The sequence below is a fragment of the Cariama cristata genome, unplaced genomic scaffold (assembly GCF_000690535.1).
Source record: "Cariama cristata isolate BGI_N322 unplaced genomic scaffold, ASM69053v1 scaffold40404, whole genome shotgun sequence".
Classification (NCBI taxonomy): Eukaryota; Metazoa; Chordata; class Aves; order Cariamiformes; family Cariamidae; genus Cariama; species Cariama cristata.
This window is the reverse complement of record NW_009611955.1, coordinates 322-561: the sequence shown is the minus strand read 5'-3', so window position 1 is coordinate 561 and position 240 is coordinate 322.

Genomic DNA, 240 nt, shown 5'->3' with positions numbered 1-240 from the left:
TGTTTCTGCAGCCAACGCTTCTCTCGTGGGTGTTTTTCCCCACATCTGGGTGAATGCGAGCCCCTCCCAGAGCGCTGGTGAGGCCGTGGTGTATCCTAGTGCCCCTTCTCATCTTCCTCATCCTTCCTCCCGCCCGGCCCCACCTGCACGCCAGGGCCTGACCTGCTAAAGCCAGGATGAGCTGTTGATGGGAGGAGGTTTCTTAACCTGTGCCCAAAGGATCCATAGGGATCTGCTGAA